Raw genomic sequence first — 18,167 nt, 5'->3', positions numbered from 1 at the left:
GCGGAGTCTTGGGCATTCAGATCCACACAACCCCTGCTGTGGTTTGGCCTCTTAGCCCTTGATACGACACTTGATCTTAGCCAAAATGCCGAGAAGTGATAGCCCTTGATATATATACCCTTCCCCCAAGTTCGGACCTTCTCCTACTCACATATCTGGGGGGGGGGGGGGAACATGTCTCTTCATCATTGCAACCTGCATCTTCCACCAAGTCGAGGTAAAACCCTCCCTTCCTCCAGATTCCCGTCCCTGGGGAAATTAGCTCATCTGCTCTCTTCTCTCAGGCCCTCCTTCAGTTTCACCAGGTTCCCAGGGGCTCCAGATCTCCTCCTCTCTCTGGCAGACAGATGGCTGCTAGAAGAAGCCTCAATGCTGACCCCCAGATCAGCCAAGGGTCCCTGAAGGTCCTCGTCCAGGACTAGGACTCACTGGGTCCCATTTCCCACCGTTGGTGCCTGTGATTGTCTAAAAAGGATGGGAAAAGCAAGGGGACAACACAGATCGGGGGAACATCTCAGAATGAGGACTGACATCGTTGTCGCCACGGAAGAACAACCAATGGCTTGTCCAGGGATCTCGGGCAAGAACTTGAGTTTCTAGAGCATGCTGCAGGAAACCTCATTTAACTCAGACAACCAGGGGCAAATGTTAGACTAAGTTAGAGACTGTTTCCAACCATTTACGTCTAACAGGCAACCCAAGCCTAACGTATCTGAAACTACACTTACTGTTCCCTGCTAAGACACCTGTTGTGCCCTGATCTTGGTAGCTGCTGAATTCCTTGTCCTTCACATCCCATAAGCAGGTCCTGTTGCCATGATTTTTACAGTACTCTCAATCCTTGCATTTATCTTCCTCTTCTGTCTCCTAGGTCCTGCCACATTGTCCTCACCTGCCCTCCGAGCTGATCCCCCTATCCCATGTTGCCCTCTGCACATTCACCACACAATAGCCAGTGCACATTTTAAAACTATGTCGGGGGCTGGTGCTGTAGCGCAGTATGTTAAAGCCCCAGCCTCTAACACCAGCATCCCTATTGGCGCCAGTTCAAGTCCCGACTGCTCCTCTTCTGATCCAGCTCTCTCTGCTATGGCCTGGGAAAGCAGTGGAAGATGGCTCAAGTCCTTAGGCCCCTACACCCTTGTGGGAGACCCAGAAGAAGATCCTGGCTCCTGGCTTTGGATCAGCTCAGCTCTGGCCGTTCCAGTAATTTTGGGAGTGAACCAGCATGATGGAAGACCTCTCTCTCTCTCTGGCTCTACCTCTCTCTCTGTTACTCTTTCAAATGAAAAAAAATCTTAAAAAAAAAAAAAAACAAACTATGTTGGATCCTATGACTGTCTTGCCTGATATCTTCCAGTGCCTTCCAACTGGTCTCTGCAGTTCTGGCCTCCACTAACCATTATGACCTTCCATATCCCACTACAGTTCTTGCTTCCAAATTCCATTCACCCCAGGCCTGGCTCCCTATTGTTCTCACCTCTGGGCGGCTGCACCTGCTGTTCTCTCTGCCTACAAGACTCTTCCCAAGATATCTACGTGGCTCATTCCTTCTCATCATTCAGACCTTGACTCATGGATCTGGAGAACCCACGTCACTCTACGGACAAGGACGATGCATTTCCCGCCTGTATTGGGTAATAGTATGTTTTCTTAAGGGATTTCCAGATTGGTCTTTGGCTCTGCCAATGAATACAGCTGAAGAGCAGCATCTCAGAGCAGTCGCTCCCCTCCAGGTTGAATTGCCCATCGCTGGGGCCCACTTTTGACCCCATGGCTATGGTTTGCTTTTTTCAGAGCACCGTGGACACCTGGAATGACTTCTTCCTGTATTTTCTGTCTTTCTCACCAACAGCAGGGTGCTGGGCTGCTTGCCTGCTGCTCCACCCTCAGCACCCAGAGCAGTGCCAGGCCACCCCACAGCATGGCACATGGCTGGGCTGTGAAGGCTGTGAGAGGCAGCGAGGTGCACAGGGCCCTGAGGAGTGGAAGAGTTAGGTTTCCTCCATGACCAGCTCTGCCAACTTGGAAACATGGTCAAGGATAATAATGGAGATGCCTTCAAAATCTGAATTCTGGGTGCAGGCATTTCACCCAGCAATTAAGACACCCTTTGTACACCCAGCTCCCTATCAAAGTGCTGGGTTCCTTTTGGCTCTGCTGTTGACCCCAGCTTCTTGCTGATGCACACTCAGGGAGGCAGCAGATGATGGTTCAGGTACTGGGACCCCTGCCACCCACATGGGAGACTTGGATTGAGTTCCTGGATCCTAAGTTTGGCTAGTCAGGCCAAGGTGGGCATTTGGGGAATGAACCAGTAAGTGGCAGGTCTATGTCTTGTATGTCTGTTTCTCAGGCTCTCTTTCTCTTTGTCCTTCAAATATACATAAATAAGTGACAATATACCCTGTTTTCCCATGTTATGATCATTGTCACGAATCGCTCACTTTGTGATATTGACATCTTTCTTTTTGAGACAAAATAGTATATATGGATATGTATATGATGTCTATAATTGATGCAAATGTGGCAAATGTTTAAAATGTTAGCTTCCTAAACTAAAAAAAAAAAAAAGAAAACAATTTTCAAAAAAAGAAAAAGATCTAAGTGCCTGAATTTGTGGGAAGGAAAGTCTTGACTAAGAAGAAGTTCTTGCTACTGAGCCTTCATTCACAAAAAGATCAGAGCAGCTTGTGGGCCCTGATCCACTTTATGAATCAAAAGAAAATGGTTTATGGTTTTCGAAGTCTCTTGTATTTGGTTCTAACTCTTTGTAAATTGTTCTCTAAGGCACAGGGAAGAGCACTCAATGGGTCACAGAATTTTCTGGAGAACAGCTCCTTCCGCACCTGCCCTGGGTGATGGGATGTTTATTAAAGTCGATGAGATCTGGTCAGTCTTGTGACCACCAAGGAGCTGGCCGAAGAGCACCGTGAGAACAAAGCTCACCACTGAGCCCCTCCCTGCACAGGTGAGCAGTGGAGGTCCAGAGGATGCTGTCCGATGCCTTCCCGGGCACATGCAGGGGCTGGTCTGGAATCCAGGGCTCTAACTCCCAGGAGCTTTTCCGCCCTCTCTTCCAGCCTGTCGTGAACCTCGTCCCTGAGGGAACCACCTGGGCTCGTGCCTCCTCTGCTGAAGCTCACACAATGCTTTATTCTTTCGGCTTACAAATGTTTGAGTGTCTGCTTTCCCAGATGCCCTCTGTCTCACAGTGTTTTCCTCTGTGCCAGAAACATCAAAGGGTCCAACTTCAATAGCCCTGCTTCTAATTCATATCCCCAAGATCAGGAACTGTGCCCCACAACGTCAAGCCATTGCAAACACACGAGGGTACTTCAAGAAAGTTGTGGAAAATGGAATTAAAAGATAAGTTTATTTCAATGCAGAAAAATGTTGAAATCCATGCATACCGAAGGTCCTCAAAACATTCATGGAGAATGCATGGACTTCAAGATTTTTTTACACCAACATAAAGCTATCTTTTAGTTCCATTTTCCATAAAATTTTGAAGAACCTTTGTATATGAGTCAGTCGATAGCTTAAAAAGAATAGAGCCAATGCTGTGGCGCAGTAGGTTAATCCTCCACCTGCGGCACCAGCATCCCATATGGGCGCCAGTTCTAGTCCCGGCTGCTCCTCCTCCCATCCAGCTCTCTGCTATGGCCTTGGAAGGCAGTGGAGGATGGCCCAAGTCCTTGGGGCCCTGCACCCACATGGGAGACCAAGAAGAAGCTCCTGGCTCCTGACTTCAGATCTGCACAGCTCCGGCCGTTGCGGCCATTTGGGGAGTAAACCAGTGGACCTTTCTCTCTGTCTCTCCCTCTCCTGTCTGTAACTCTACCTCTCAAATAAATAAATAAATCTAAAAAAAAAAAAAAGAATATATATGGGGTGGGCACTGTGGCTCAGTGAGTTCAGCTGCCACTTGGGATGCCCACATCCAATATGGAAGGGTTAGTTCAAGTCCCAGCGACACTGCTTCCAATACAGCTTTGGGCTATTGCATCCAGGGAGACAGCAGCTGATGGCGCAAGTGCTTGGGTCCCTGCCATCCACGTGGGAGATCTGGACCGAGTTCCAGCCCCTGGCTTCGGCCTGGCCTCGCCCTGGCTGTTGTGGGCATTTGGGGAATAAACCAGTGGACAGAAAAATCTCTGTCTTTGTCTTTTTCTCTCTTTCTCTGTCACTCTGCCTTTCAAGTAAATAAAAATAAACAAAGAAACATTAAAAATTAGTAAATCTGTGAATGAAGGTTTTAGAGGTTTGGGGGACAAAGTTGATCTCAAAGAACTGCTAAGCCATGATCTTGAAAGGGATGAGGCCAGCTTTGTGGTGCAGCAGGTAAAGCCACTGCCTACAATGCCGGCATCCCCTATGGGCACCAGTTCGAGTCCCAGTTGCCCCACTTCTGATCCAGCTCTCTGCTAATGCATCTGAGAAAGCAGCCAAGGACAGCCCAAATGCTTGGACTTTTGCATGCACGTGGGAGATCTGGAAGAAACTTGAGCCTGGCACAGTCACAGCCGTTGCGTCCATCTGGGGAATGAACCGGTCAATGGAAGACCCCTCCCTCCCTGTCTCTCTCTCTGTCATTCTGTCTTCCAAATAAATCTTGAGAGAGAGAGAGAGAGAGAGAAAGAGAGAGAGAGAGAGAGAAAGAGAGAGATGCAATTCAGGTAGGGAACTTGACCTTTCTGTGTGAAAGAAAAGACTAGAATTCTTTTTTTTTTTTTTTGACGCTCATGCCAGAGTTGAGTGCTGGCCAAACAGTGTTACACTTAGCTGCCTCTTTGCTAGTTTCAGAATGAAATTACATTTGATTTGATTATATAAGAACAGAGGCGAGACTTTGGCCCGAATAATATCACATGGCTATTCTTATCTAAAAGTGTACATAGAGACTTTTTTCATGCCTAAAATACGGTCAGTCCACATCCAGATGTGTCAAACATGCCAGCGTGGCATGTGGCTCCTTTCTCCAGGCCCCCTGCCCAGGGTGTGGAGTGGCAGCCTGGCCCTTGCTGGCCTAGTCAGAGAGCAAGCAAATCCAGACTTCCCAGGAACTGCGGAGCTGCTCTGTCTTGGCTCCAGGTCCTCAGCCAGTTCCCTGCCACACACGGCTCCCAGGTTGCGATTTAGTCACAGTTCCGGCTCCGGCTTTGTCTACACTAGGCTCTCGCTGGGCTCCGAGGATCTTCGAGATCAGGGACCTTCAGTTTACCTTCCAGTTTCTGAGGGAAAACGATGCAAATGGCCCAGCTGGCCACCCGGAAACACTTTTCCCTGCCTGATGCCTGGATTCAAGCTCCTGCTGGCTCCCGTGGTGACTTCAGGGTCTTCTGAGGGTGCACGCTACACCTGGACTCTCTGAAGGGCCTCCATGGAAATGCAGGGACTAAAGTTTCCAATGCAAAGCAGAACCTGGGGTCTAGAATCTGATCTGGTACTAGGTCAGCCCTGGGGTAAAACATACGTATGGAAACTCTAGAGGATCAGTTTGTAATAGCTTTGCATGGACAGCTCTGTGTTCAGTCCTCCATTAACCATCTCCCCTGATGGATCATCTTGGGAAGTCAAATTTACGTACCATAGACTGACCATCATGATGCTGAATGAGCATGGGGCCATGTGGTGAAGCTTCGGAGAGAGCCTGAAAGGAGGAGTCAACGCACCCCATGTGGCCCTGATCCAATTTCCCACTTGAACGTCAGAGTTATACAGAGGGAGGAGAGACAGAGAGAGAGAGAGGTCTTCCATCCGATGGTTCACTCCCCAGTTGGCCACAACAGCCGGAGCTGCACTGATCTGAAGCCAGGAGCCAGGATCCTCCTCCAGGTCTCCCACACGGGTGCAGGGGCCCAAGGACTTGGGCATCTTCTACTGCTTTCCCAGGCCATAGCAGAGAGCTGGATCAGAAGTGGAGCAGCCGGGACTTGAACCAGTGCCCATATGGGATGCTGGAGCTTCAGGCCAGGGCGTTAACCCACTGTGCCACAGAGTCGGCCCCAACCTCAGATGCTGTCACTCCCTGTCTATCTCCTTGGCTTCACCTTGGACACTGCCCCTTCACTGCCTTGCTCTGCTCCTTAGCTCTGTCCAAGGTTTCTCGGCCTTTGCTTTGGTCTTCTCGGAGAGACTCCTTCTTGTCACTCGGATCTCAGTGCAAGGCCACCTCCTCGGAGGAATCTTTCCTTGTTCTTTCCTATCCCTGAGTAGGTCCTTGAATAGCACTTACCACCGCTGATCGTACTGACTGGAACACCCTCCAGCAGACGGTTGCTTCAATAAAAGCAGAAACCTTGCCCGGATCAAGCACAGCCGTAGCTGACACACGCTGGGGGCTCCAAGAAGCAGCCCCCATGAAGAATTTATCAAGGCTCTGCTTAATTACCTTTGTTGTTTGTTTATTGCCCATTTCAAACCCTGGCTCCCAGGGAGCAAGGGAGGAACATGTGAGTCCAGAGCTTGAAAGCTAAAGAGACTGTAACTTGCCCAAGATGGCATGGTTCTAAGTGGTGAGTTGGGTTTTAAACCCAAACCTGTCTGGTTCTAGCTCACAGGTTTCTTCTGCACCAAGCAGCCATGTTAGGAGTTGGGAGCCCAAGCGGAGCTGGCCTGGGAAGGATTTCAGCAAGGAACTCTGGACCAAGGGTTGGCTGGTCTTTGCAGGGCAGATGAGCTGAGCGGCCCCTGTGGGGAGCAGCCCACCACCCATCAGCTGAGTGACCCTGCAGGAAACTCAAGTTCTCTGAATTCTCGCTTCTTCCAGCAGACAACGAGATCTAGCAGGTCTATTTCACAGGGCAAGGATCAGGATTTCATGAGATCCTGTGCTTCGTGTACTTAGCACGGTGCTTGGCACACAGTAAGCCCTTGGTAAATAGTGACATCACCGTTATCCCTGTAATCTGGGAAAACTTTGCTTACTCGCAGTTTCTTCCAAAGCCATACTAACCCCTGACTGCCAGTGGTGGGTCAAAGGGCCTCCCAGAATAACCAGTTACTCCCTCTTGCAGGCAGGAGCTAAGAGTACACACTTCTTTTTTTTTTTTTTTTTAGCAGGCAGAGTGGACAGTGAGAGAGAGAGACAGAGAGAAAAGTCTTCCTTTGCCGTTGGTTCACCCTTCAATGGCCGCCGCGGCCAGCATGCTACACAGATCCGAAGCCAGGAAGCAGTTGCTTCTCCTGGTCTACCATGGGGTACAGGGCCCAAGCACTTGGGCCATCCTCCACTGCACTCCCTGGCCACAGCAGAGAGCTGGCCTGGAAGAGGGGCAACCGGGACAGAATCCGGCGCCCCAACCGGGACTAGAACCCGGTGTGCCGGCACCGCAGGCAGAGGATTAGCCTATTGAGCCATGGCGCCGGCCATACACTTCTTTTGATAGTTATGGGGGAAAGGTCCTGGAAACATCATTTGAGAGAAATGAGAAGTGGTCTTTATAAGCAGCACCACCAAGGGGGGCAGACACTTGGTGCAGTGATGAAAACACCACTTGGGGTGCTTGCAACCCAAATCAGACTGCCTGGGTTCAAGTCTCAGCTCTGTTTCCTGTCCAAACTTCTACGTACATTCTGAGAGGTGGTGCTTGGCCCTACCACATGGGTCCTTGACACCCATATGGAAAGCCTGGGTTGAGCTCCAGGCTCCTGGCTTTGGCCAACCAGGCCATTGTGGGCATTTGGGGAGTGAACCAACAGATGGAAGATCTCTGTGTCTCTGTCTCTTTCTTTTTCAAATAAACAAAAGCAAATTAAAATTTAAAAACAAAGGAATCCCCGCTGAAGCCTTAATGTACACGTGACTACTAACCCTGGCTTAACTGTTACCACCACCTCCGCCATCAGTGACCAGGGCTGTTTATTTTAGTGCAAAAATTCAAAATCCAGGCATAGGTTTTTTTCATCACGTGCATTTTCCACAAACTTTTAAGGACTCCTCACATGCATGTATTTCAAAAATTTTGCACCAAAATTTATCTTTTAATTGTATTTTTCCATGCATATATGTCATATAGATGCCTTTTATAGTAGGAGTATTTGCTGTCTAGTGAAATCACTCAGTTTGTCCAATGCCCTCCCTTTCACCCCTGGGGAGGCTTTGGCACCACAGAGGTGGCCCCACGGGCTCTCTGCTGCACTCTGGGTGGGGAACTCGGATGCTGCAGAATTCACAGCTAGCTGGGGCTTCTTCAGAACCTCAATCCTGGAACATGGCTTGGTGACAAAGGGCCAAGTCACACATCACGGCAGCGTTCTCAGAAACCCCGGTCAGGTGCAAGGCTGGTGCCCAAGCATCTGGCCTGAGAGGTGTGGGTCTCCTTGGGAATTCTGCAGAGCTTTGGAATGTCTGCCCACGAGAGGTTAAGTCCAAAACCAGTGTCTGTATTTGTGATGAGCAAGACCTCATAAGGAAGGGCCAAGACTTTGTCCAGGCCAGATATTTGCCAGCAAAGATCCCAGCATATAGAAATATGCAGAAGTCTAGAGACAATGCACAAATACCAGGTTCCTGGGGCTGAGAATTAAAAAACAGGGTGCGTGGTAGTCCTCAATAATGGAGAAACAAAGTACAGGTCAGGAATCCGAGCAGGAGCAGGAAAGCCAGATAGAATTGGACTTCAGGCTGCACTGCAGCCTTTCTGGTGTTCAGCGACCCATTTTCTCACAGGCTCTCAGCCCCAGAGTCAGTGATGGTGAGAGGACACCTCATTTTTGTTTGTCACCCCTCAGCCTGGGGACCCGAGTTCTCCTGTGTTTGCTGGCTTCCCCAGTGGAATCCCACCCTCTCGCCTTTGTCACCAGGTTTCTAGTACACATGGCCAGTTCAGGGGCATGCTTTTCTCTGTTAATGAGTAACTTTTATGTTATCGATAAATGTAAAATGCAGATTAATTGACTTCCATTTCGTATCAGGGCACTTTCAAAAGTTTGTGAAAATCTTCCATTAAAAGATACTTATTTTGTTGCAAAACAATTTTAAATGCACACGTAGGTTTTTCATAATATGTGTTTCCATGAACTTTTTGAAGACCCCTCATATGCATGATTTCAATTATTTTTGCACCAAATAAGCTAATCTTTGAATTCCGTTTTCTATGAACTTTTTGAAATATTTCATATTTGTTTCTATTTTAGAAACCAATCTTAATTCTGCCTTTGTCTGCCACCTAAGTTAGGTGCCCTTTTCAAGAGTTCTCATTGTATGCTGTGCTATCTCTTCATAATTTTGGCTACAAAGATAAAGAAATAATTGAATAGTGATTTGTTTGGGTATCTGTCTCCTTGAAAGGCTGTGAGGCCTGTGGGAACAGGGACTTCACCTGCCTTATTCATTGACTTAACCCTTCGTGACTCATACAGTGCCTGATAAACAGTGAGTGTTCATAAGTATTGGATGTATGAATGGATGAGTGAATTAATAAATGAGACAGGTCATAGGCAGACTTGGAACTGTACTTTAGGACTGAAATTTCTCCTCTGGCCTCTAACCTATGCTGTCTAAGGACTGACCACCTGGTGCACCCCATCTATCCCAGCTGTTCGGGATCAGGTGTCTGCCTCTACACCTTCCATCCTTTCATTTTTAAGGTCATTTCCCTCCACCAGTTTGCTCCTGTCCTCACTTATTTTCCTATCTTTACAATGCAATTCCTTCTCTCTCTATTTTCTGGCTTCTGAAATGGGCCTGGCTTTCGGTGGATACTGTGTGTCCATGGTTTGCTTCCTTACCCTCTAGGCTAGGAATGTTCCTGAATTCTGAGACCGCCAGGGTTGCATCATCTCTTCACTGAAGATCCCATGAGAACTTATCTAGCTCCCATAGAGGTTCAACCTGGCCTCATTGAACAACCTGATCACTTGGCCCGTGTGTCTCTACGCATGGATTTATGTCACAAAGACAAGGTGACTCTAGTCGGCATTTACTTACATTATAAAGTAGAAAATTCAAAACTTCTTCCTTCTCCAAAGCTCAGAGCAGTTTGTTCAGAATGGAGCTTTTTAATGATGGAATGGAAGATAGAGAACTGGGAAGACCTAAGACAAGAGCATCAAGACAGGCAATTAAAAAAAATCACTGAATTGGTCAGGAAGCATACATTGACTGTAACCATGGACAAGCCCCTTAACTTTTGTGGGACACAGTCTCAAAAGTTGTAAGATGAAGGAATTAAGAGAATTTCTCAAGTTCTTTCCAATTCTTACGATTCCTTAGTACTTTGAGTTTTTCAGGAGAAACTGTTTTATTAAAATATTAAGAAAAATTGCTAACTCTCCAGTGTGAGCATAATCAGGACTTTGTGTTAATTTGCTCATAGGCCAACTTGGATTTACATTCATGCCTTTGACAAAATAAGTGTTGGTTTTTAGAGGTTTTCAATTACCATGAGACCAGTGTATTGACATGGTTCTCAAAGAAATCTCAAAGCACAGGGACCTGCTTGTGAGTCCAGCGAGCTTGTGGTAGATTATTCATTCTTTGGTATTTGGTTTGACATTTATTTTTTCTTTTTCAGTCAAATTGATTTAAATATCATTAGCCCAAAAAGTACCAAAGGGTAATTGCATTGACTGTTCTGGCTCCACATGGCTATTACTTCACAATTCACCTTTTATGGCAAAAAATCTTCCCTTGTGAGCAGGCCAGGAGGGCTGAATGTGAGTCCTAGTTATGTCTTTCCCAGCAGGTGCACAGTCAACTTCAAATGTAACAGCAGCAAATCACAGGATCAGAGAAGACACTTGCTAAATGGCCAGTGATGAGTTTGGAACTCTGTCCTAGAGAATGTGTCATGAGAGGTGGGAATGATGTCGTTGACTTGCATTAAAAGATAAGTGAGTGTAAATAAATTTCACAAATTTGTATGTTTCCATTGGAACACCCGCCTGGTTGAGTACCCTGTGCACAACAGCAGTTAGTTCTAAGATTCAAGTAACCCAGAGTTCCAAGAGCATAGAGTCTTTTGGGATGCAAGACTTAGGACATCTCATATCCCATGGAGGTAGAGCCCAGAAGAAAATAAAGGCACCAGAAAGCCTTTGCCACCTTGGAATTTACACATTTTGGATAAAGTGCTTTTTGGGGGGGTGTCAATTTTTTTTCCAGGGAGAGGGGATCTTTGGGGCAAAAGAGGTCATAATATGACGAAGGCAGACCGGAAACTAAAAGCTCATATTCCTGCAGGCTCTCGTTCTGTGGGGAGTTCATGCACCCCCTTACCCTTCTGAAACCGATCTGTTTATTAATACTTCTGAAATCAATAAGCTGCGTGGGTCCTTGCCATGAATTCAGAGAATTCTGAATACTGGCTCAAGTAGACCAGACAACATGGTGAGTTCTTAAGCTTTTATTCAGTGAGAGAAATGCATAGGAGAGCGAGGGCTCTATCTAAGGAGAAAGGGAAGTCTGGAAATGAACTTGGGGCCACCCTAAGCAGAGAGCAGGCCAGGAGCCACGTGCAGCGAGCGTTTGGTTATGAGCAGCTCAGCACAGGTACTGAAGTGAAGGTCAAGTGCACGGGTGGCCCAAAGGCCATGCTCCCCCACGGCACAGAGCAACAAGGGCAACAAAGGTCAACAATGGCAAAAGTAGGGCCGGGCCCACCATGTTCCAGGCCTTCTATCCACTTCCAAAGGGGAGGGTCGCGTAGCCTGACTGGCAGGTGGGCATACAGGTGGGGTCAGGTAGGGGGATGAGATCACACGGGGACGTGGTCAAGGCGTGGTCTTCCAGCTCACAAATCTAATCGATTTTATCCTGTCTGCCTGCCTCCATGATTTCCTTCTTGTCTCCCCCTCATCTTTAAGAATTCCTTTCCTGGGGCCGGCGTTGTGGCACAGGGGATTAATGCCCTGGCCTGAAGCGCTGGCATCTCATATGGGCACCAGTTCAAGACCAGGCTGCTCTCTCTCTGTCTCTACCTCTCTCTGTAACTCCATTGTTCAAATAAATAAAATAAATCTTTAAAAAAAAAAAAAAAGAATTCCTTTCCTGTCTACAGGCTGCTCTTTTCTCATCCTGGTCTTCAAACCTGAAATCTCCAACCCTAGACTTGCAACAGCAACTATCTTAAGGAACACTAGAAAATTCTCCCAGAAAACTAAACCAGTTAACAAACAACTACAACACTGGAAATCATTGAACTTCAAAAGCTTATTGTTATCCACAGGATGGCTCTTCATCAATTCTCTCATGTCGTAGCTGATAGGCAGCCCAGGCAAAGATTTCAGCTCCATGACCCCTTGCAGTGGAAGGTGTCCATGGGCCACACTCTTGCCAATAGAAGACAAGTGTGCTCCCTCTGGGAGGTCTGCCCCACCTCCCAAGTGTGCCTTCCACATTCCTCTCCTTTCCTGCTGGCTACAGTCTGGCCATGGCACCTTCGCAACCAAGGAAAATGGCTTAGAGGATGAAGAATAAACGACAGGGATGCAGCCTGGATTCCCGCATCACTGGGGACGTGGAGCACTGCCCCAACCATAGAGTGAGACGGGACTCAACTTGTGACTCACCTTAGCCCTTGCATTTTGAGTCTCTTTGTTACAGCAGTTTTTTTTTTTTTTTTCTGAAGTTAATTAGTCAATTGAGCTGTTGGTCTTCAGCAGTTAAACCACAAAGTATCTGGACAATCTGACTTTGGTTCACAACTTTATCATGATTCTGTTGGTGGGAAATCCATTGCAGTGTGACCGCTCCTGAACGTGAGCCTTGCGGAGAGAGGAGTCATGTCTCCCCCTTACTTACAATAGCAGTAGTGAGTATGTGCCAGGCCAAAACTAAATGCTGGGTTACGCTCTACAGTGATGGTGGGGATGGTGACTATTGTGCATTGCTATGAAGCATATCTATATATCCCTGCCTCCCCATCCCTTTGCAAAATTGGCTGGATTCAGCAGGGAGCAAACCTGGTGTTCGGCTCAGTTGCTCTCTGTGCCAGTGAATCACACTGGGCTCACACGCGCCCTTCGCCCAGTCTTCAGAACGCCGCAGCGTCTTTCTGTGGGTACCACACCGTTGACAGCTTCTGTCACACACCAATCTCTATAGGAATGTCCTGTTGTCATGACACCCTCTTCTGCCTTTGATGTCTGTGTCCCTCTTGGACTCTACCCCTGCTTGCTTCTAGAACCTTCCCCAGGGTGTGCAAAAGGATCCTTTGCATTCAGCTATCTGCCCCACCTACCTCCTTGCCTCCCACAGCCCCACATTTCCTGAAGCTAAGACCAGCTTCATGTGATCCTGTTGGGATGATTCAATTCTTAAAATTTGTGCAGAATCTTGCAGAAGATAGCTAACTATGGGAAGTGCTCCGAGTTCTCATAATGGACATATAAACGATCTATCTATTCACATGAAGATAGCAGTGGCAGACAGAGGATCTGCGATTTCTTTCTGGGGTACTGGATTGAAACCACAGTAAAAACTCACATGTCCAGAAATTCGCAAGCTGGTAGCCTCACTCATTTTGACCACAATGAAAATACCAGGAGGTAAGGAAAAGGGTCTCAAAGTGACTAACACTGGGGAACAGATGACGGCTGAGTGGAAACCAAAGATGATCCACTTCCTGGACCCTAAAGACACATTTGACTCAGAGGAACATTCCTAAGACTCTTGATCAAAGACTTCGCTTTTTAAAAGTCATATACTTCTTAAAGACCGTACATCATAGGTAATCCGACACAAATTCTTAGGATGCAAAATGACATCTCGTAGGATGAAAGTGATGCTGAAGACAAAGTAAAAAGAAAACTACTGGCCGGCGCCATGGCTCAACAGGCTAATCCTCTGCCTTGCGGCGCCGGCACACCGGGTTCTAGTCCCGGTTGGGACGCCGGTCCTGTCCCGGTTGCCCCTCTTCCAGGCCAGCTCTCTGCTGTGGCCCGGGTGTGCAGTGGAGGATGGCCCAAGTACTTGGGCCCTGCACCCCATGGGAGACCAGGAGAAGCACCTGGCTCCTGCCTTCGGATCAGTGCGGTGCGCCAGCCGCAGCGCGCCAGCCGCGGAGGCCATTGGAGGGTGAACCAATGGCAAAGGAAGACCTTTCTCTCTGTCTCTCTCTCTCTCAATGTCCACTCTGCCTGTCAAAAAGAAAGAAAGAAAGAAAGAAAGAAAGAAAGAAAGAAAGAAAGAAAGAAAGAAAGAAAGAAAGAAAGAAAGAAAGAAAGAAAACTACTGAAACAGGTATTGCTAAGAAACCCACAAGGCTCTTCCAAGAAGCAGATGCCATCCTAGTCGTGGATATCTTTCTCAACATATTTCTCTGTCACCATCAAACGTTTGTCCCACTTGCCCTTGTGTGTGTGTGTGTGTGTGTGTGTGTGTCTTCTTTCTGTGGATGCATGGCAAGATAATGCTATGTGTAGGATTACACTGTCAGTAGCTTCTTCAGGGAGTGTAACTGAATGCTGACTCTGTCACGTTAAACCAAAACCCCAACCTGATCTTAGAGATCCTCTAGATCACTCTACAACAGATGTCACTGGTATTCCAAACATGACTATTTGTTCAGATTGCACATTTGACCCTTTCAATAGGTTAAACTTTTAAATCCGTGTATTCAATTGTTTGTTTAAATGTAACAGTGGGCAAGACCTAGAGGTAAGATTTTTCAGTTACATTATGTCAAAAACTGAATAAGAAAACCAAAGAGAAAGATAATTTGAGAGTTTGTAGATAATTTCATAACGCTCATCCCCTAATTGTCAGTAGTCTCGGGTGCTCTGAATTTATGTTGGCTATTAGTGTGTCCCTCCTGGCAAACTTTAACACACACAATTCCACAGGGACCTTGGTGGTGTGCCCCCCAGGAGGTGTTCTTATCTGGGGAGGATTGCATTAGCAATCATACACATGCATGACTTCATGTCTCAGTGGACAACAAGAGGTCCGTGTGGATTAGGGGTTCTAACAGCACTCTGTCAATCCATAATCAATTGGTCGATACCACTTAATTGGCATTATTGAAGAAAGAAGAATTTTTCAGTAGATATAAATGCTTCTACATAGTCATGGTTTGGTAGAATGTGCCTTCTCTGGCTTGGCATAAATGTAAATAAAATGATTATTAGAAATCAATCTTGAACAATTAGTTCCTATAGCTGACACTGCTGCAAAGGCTGTAGCTACCCAACAAGATTCTCTAAATTCCCTTGCTAAAGTTGTTTTAGACAACAGGATTTCTTTGCACTGTCTGTTGGCTCAAACGAGGGTGTGTGTGTGGTAGCCAATAATTTCTGCTACATTTGTGCAAATAGGTTTGGTAGTATAGAAACTTAGTTTGGAGAAATCAACATATAGGCTACCTAGTTAAAATACTTAGGTTCCTCTCCTGGCTTGTTCTTTGGTTTCCTTGAGTTTAGCTGGTTTGGTGCATGGGCACCATGGCTGAGGGATCCTTGGTTGAGGAGAATAAGACATCTCTTATTCGCCGTAGTGTCTCCCTCAGGCATTGTCTTATTAAGAGTCTTAAATGCTTGTATACACGTATGCACTGTGTGTGTGAGAAGTGACCTCACTCTAGTTAGATGGCAAAAACATAAAGAGCAACAGAAAGAACCTCTCAGTGTTCCTGACCCCATCATCATGACATGTGACTTCCCTACTGAGACCAGAGAAGTCCACTCCAAGAGAGAGTGGCACTAATGGCCAAAGCTTTGGTCACCTCTCAAAATTAAGAGGCTGACCAAAAAGGAGAAATTGTTAAACCAGATAATGAGTCCATCAATCTGAGGTTGTCTCTGAACCAGAGCTCTGATGTAACTAACCCAAATTTTGCTCGGAAACATTTCTTGTAACTGATTTTAAAAAGCAAAATAATCATAAAAAAGTCTCAATCCCAGCCAACCAACAAATTGGTTACATAACTAGGAACTTCTCATTACACCATAACCAAATAAGGTAAATGCCTCCTCACATAACATCCAGATAAAGTCCAAAAAACTGATAATTTCCCTGCTTTTCTTCTGTGTTCAGCCTATATAATCTCACAGCTTATCCATTGGAGCAAATCTTCCAATATATTGTGACTTTAACTTTAAATTCATGAATTTTTCTTTGCTTAAAAAGACTGTTAAGTTTTGTCTAAAGTTATTCTTTTAATTGCATACATTAAAGGGCTGGCATTGTGGCATAGCGGGTAAAGTTGCTGCCTGTGATGCCAGCATCCCATAAGGGCACTGGTTCAAGTCCCAGCTGCTCCACTTCTAACCCAGCTCCCTGCTAATGTGCCTGGGAAAGTAGCAGCAGATGACCCAAGTGCTTGGGCTCCTGCACCCATATGGGAGACCCAGAAAAAGCTCCTGGCTCCTGGCTTCAGCCTGGCCCAGCCCCAGGGGAGTGAACCAGCATATGGAAGATCTCTCTGTCTCTCCTCCCTCTCTAACTCTGCCTTTCAAGTCAATAAGTAAATCTTTTCGAAAAATAGCATACATAGCTTCACCACATCATTTATTTCAAATGGACAAAGAATTTTGTGTCATTTACGGTACCTTACGATGCACTGCCTTTGAATGAGAACTCCTTCTTTTTTTTTTTTTTTTTTTTTTTTGATAGGCAGAGTTAGACAGTGAGAGAGAGAGAATCAGAGAGAAAGGTCTTCCTTCCGTTGGTTCACCCCCCAAATGGCCGCTACAGCCAGCGCTGCACCGATTCAAAGCCAGGAGCCAGGTGCTTCCTCCTGGTCTCCCATGCGGGTGCAGGGCCCAAGCACTTGGGCCATCCTCCACTGCACTCCCGGGCCACAGCAGAGAGCTGGACTGGAAGAGGGGCAACCGGGACAGAATCCGGCACCCTGACTGGAACTAGAACCCAGGGTGCCAGGGCCGCAGGCAGAGGATTAGCCTAGTGAGCCGCGGCGCCGGCCCAGAAATGAGAATTTCGCAACTAGAGAGAGCCATCCAGCAGCTGAATGACAAAAACTATGGAAGGAAGCAAATGCAGCAAATCCTGCAGTGACTGCCACTCAGCCAGTCACAGGGCTCAGTCGCCTGTGGCTGTGGTTGGGGTTTATTTTTGTTTACTTTGTGACATTCTCATTTTGGAAGAAAGGGAAAAATCACTAGAAAATAAACATTCATCAGGATTTTAAGACAAAAAGTCACTTCCAGGCTCTATCATTCAATGTTTGACATTCACTACTCCTTTTCTAAGAACTGGTGAGTAGAATTAACCCAAAGGGCTACAAGGTCTTGAGCTAAGCAAACAAAGATCCAGTTTCCTTCTCTGAGTTACACCTGAGAAGGCAGATAGAGAGATACATAGATCCAAACACTATGATCAGCCTTAACAGGCATTTGCTGGCGAATCTAAAGTTAACCAGGAAATGGAACCACAATATCACTCTCTCCCCACACCCCCAGACCCAGTTAACCCTGTATTTGCTAGTCACTGTTAACTCTTCACGTTGCTACATTTATGTATGCACACACATAGAAGTAACAAGGCTGACGCTATTGTTGATTTTCCAACTGTATGAGAATTGTGATTTGATGCACAGAGATAATCTTACACACACATACATATTAGATATAGTAAGGTTAGAGTTAACTATTGCTGGTCAGTTAAGAGTGGAACTTTACAAGAAGAAATAAGAACATGAGCCATGTTAAACAAAACCCTACCCGGCCCTTAGGGAATTCGACTGTGGGTCCTAAGCTTTTTCGCAGCCTTGACCAAGTCCGCAGATGATGCAGCCGCTGAGATGATGAGCCCCAAGCGGTCCAATTCACCACAGCTAAAGCAACCTTGGCCCTAACACCCGGAAGAAGAACCCTGCTTGGGATGTTACCAAAGATATCCTTAGCGAGCACTGTTCTTAAGAGCTCCTGCCAGAAATGATAGGATGCCTCGTTAGGTGCACGATTGACTTTCGGGGGGAGTCCGGATGACGGTGAGGATCTGTTTCCAGCTAGTCGTGGAATCACCCCAAGAGGCTCCATCTAATTGGCTAGGCGGTTGCATCGCTTAGCCAATCGGAATACTCAAGAGGCAGGTTAAGCCATTTCGCCCAATCCAGCCCTGAAGGGCAAAGCGAAGTGTGAATGTCCTGTCCAAACATGCCCTTCCTCTTCCCTCTCCTTTATTTTATTTTTCATAAACACCCAAACTGAGAAGCCTCAGGCTAGAGTAGAAGAAAGGGGAGCAGCCCTATTTGTTATTCTTC

General features: G+C 46.8%; 2 long non-coding RNA genes across 11 annotated transcripts in view; one reads left to right on the top strand and one right to left on the bottom strand.

The window, feature by feature from the left end:
* Window positions 1-17,630, top strand: part of LOC103352207 (uncharacterized) — a 22,727-nt gene extending 5,097 nt beyond the window's left edge. For 2 of the 4 annotated variants that reach the window (XR_011386879.1, XR_011386878.1), the window contains one exon: window positions 872-17,630. This is a non-coding gene — a long non-coding RNA (uncharacterized lncRNA). The remainder of the gene's footprint in view (window positions 1-871) is intronic. The other 2 variants (XR_007914044.2, XR_011386880.1) reach the window with 2 other exon arrangements.
* LOC103352208 (uncharacterized) overlaps window positions 1-18,167 on the bottom strand; it is a 57,881-nt gene extending 39,714 nt beyond the window's left edge. For 2 of the 7 annotated variants that reach the window (XR_011386876.1, XR_011386875.1), the window contains exons 1-2: window positions 17,626-18,167; window positions 9,935-10,041 (exon numbers count right to left, since the gene is read on the bottom strand). This is a non-coding gene — a long non-coding RNA (uncharacterized lncRNA). The remainder of the gene's footprint in view (window positions 1-9,934; window positions 10,042-17,625) is intronic. The other 5 variants (XR_007914041.2, XR_011386877.1, XR_007914042.2 and 2 more) reach the window with 5 other exon arrangements.

Source organism: Oryctolagus cuniculus, chromosome 2, assembly GCF_964237555.1.
Source record: "Oryctolagus cuniculus chromosome 2, mOryCun1.1, whole genome shotgun sequence".
Lineage (NCBI taxonomy): Eukaryota > Metazoa > Chordata > Mammalia > Lagomorpha > Leporidae > Oryctolagus > Oryctolagus cuniculus.
This window is presented reverse-complemented; position numbering and strand designations above follow the sequence as displayed.